Source organism: Rutidosis leptorrhynchoides, chromosome 4, assembly GCF_046630445.1.
Source record: "Rutidosis leptorrhynchoides isolate AG116_Rl617_1_P2 chromosome 4, CSIRO_AGI_Rlap_v1, whole genome shotgun sequence".
Lineage (NCBI taxonomy): Eukaryota > Viridiplantae > Streptophyta > Magnoliopsida > Asterales > Asteraceae > Rutidosis > Rutidosis leptorrhynchoides.
The window spans coordinates 182,025,507-182,027,804 of record NC_092336.1 but is presented as its reverse complement, the minus strand read 5'-3'; positions in this window follow the sequence as shown (position 1 = coordinate 182,027,804).

Below are 2,298 nucleotides of genomic sequence, written 5' to 3'. Positions count from 1 at the left end.
GTACTTGACTTTACATGGCCCGACACGTCTTTGTGACACGCGTACTTTTAACGAATAATATTTTCAAATATTATTTACATTCATGATTAATTTTTATTAGTCATTTTAATTAACTAAGGTTACTAGTTAATTACTTGGGCTTTATTTGATAAATTGCATACTTACTTGAACTTGGGCTTTTATTATTTAATATGGACTTGGAAGCCCACCCTACTTATCTTAATGGGCTAATTAGCACATCTTTCATGTAAGTATTACTTTAAGGCTTAACTAGTTAGTTAGTATCATGTGGAGGCTAGTTACTTATACAATTACACATCTTTCCCATGCAACTTAGCTTTATCACCATTTTAAGCCAAATACATGCATGTAACTTGTGGACATTCCCCTTCCCCCCTTTTATTGAAACCGTCAGCCACACTAGAGTAAAAGGGAGGGTTTGTTTCATTTTTTATATTACTTACTCACTCATACTTCCTCACATTTACACACACAAACTTACTTGCTTTCATTTTTCTCTCATTTTTCTCTCAAGACTTGCAAGTAACAAGCTTACTTTTCCTTCTTTTCCTTTAGTGAAAACCGAAACCAAACATGAACATCATCATCATTCTCTTGTTTAACTACTTGTTCTTTGTTGTTGTTTAAGTTACTTGTTGTTTGTTGTTTGTTACTCACTTGTTGTAAGAATCAAACTATCTAGTTTATTCTTCATATTATCTTGATTTTTCAAGAACAAACAAGAATCTAAACTTTCTAGTTTATGGTTCTACACTTAATGTTTAAAGAAAGAAAGTTCATGAGTTGTAAAATCATTACTTGTATCCATGTTTGTAAACTTAAAGTTTACTTTCTTAAAGATCAAAGCCTTGGCTTGAATCTTTAAAGTATGAACAACCATGAACTTGTTACTTGTAGATTTAACTTATTTCTTCATTTTATGTACTTTAAAGTTGAAATGTTGTTAATTTGGTCAAGTATTACTAGTTAATCTTGATCTCATATTTCTTGAAACTAAAAGTTAACTTTATAAGTTCAAGAACATGGAAGTATAATTTTCTAGTTATAACTTCATATACTTGTGTTGGATCTAAGTTTCTATAGCTTATGGTCTTCTAATTTTGTTGTAAATAAGAGCTTACAAGCTTACATACATGTTTCAAGTTGAAAAATCTTAGTTTCATAACTTATGGTTTCATTAAAGTGTAGATCCAAGTTTTGTAACTTAGGATCTAACTTAGTAACTTTAGATCTAGACTTTTGGGTCTTGGATCTTCAAGATCTAACCAAGAACTATGTTCTACAACTTAAGATCTTGATTATTTAGTTTACTTTCAAGTTTATAGCTTAATATTACTTTTGTAACTCATGTATGTGTCGGATCTAAGATCTTGATGTAACTTTGGTTCATCAAACTACATACAACTCGTAAGTGAGTTATGCTACTTATCTTAGACTTAAACTAGTGTTATGATGGTCAAACCTTGGTTAAGATGATGCAAACCCATCAACGAGTTGTACACATGAAGCTATACGCATCAAGGATGAGAACCGTGATGAGCATTAAGCACCAAGAACCTACCGGAACACATTTAGCTACTGTTTCTGGAACTTATCAGACTACTTGGGCTACTGTAAAGTTTATTTTCAGTTAGTTCGGTTCGAGTACATGATTTTCCGATTAGATCTCGTCTTAATCCGAGTTACGGTTTAGGATCTATGGCCTCCCGAAAGTCACTACACCCTATTAACGTTGTGCTGAAATTTCTGACCTACTCTCACTTAAACCGTTGCCACGGTCAAATGAAGATGATTCTGGTTGTGTAAATTGGTCAGCCTCTAGGGTACTCATATACGGAGTCATGGCCACTGGTCTCAGCTAATTTCAGTTTGTATAGAGGTCGTGGCGACTGAACGAAGTCAGCCTTTATTTTAAACCCTAGTCTTGACTTAAAACTTACTTTACACTTTTTGTTTAATGATGAATGATGATGGTACTTAAGACCTAATTTACATACATTTAAACCTATTGGCACGATTTACTAACTTAGTAACTTTTGACTTAGGTTGAGGACCTTTTGGACAAACGTACTTGCTTACTTTTCCCGAGTCAACTTTACTACTACTTTTCCACTGTGAGTTATAGCATCCCTTTTTACTTTAACTATTTTGGGAACTGAGAATACATGCGCATTTTACGTTTTACATACTAGGCACGAGTACTTAAACTTTATATATGTGCGGGTTATACAACGGCATAAACTTTCCCCTTAGCTCGGTAACGTTTAGTCATTGGTC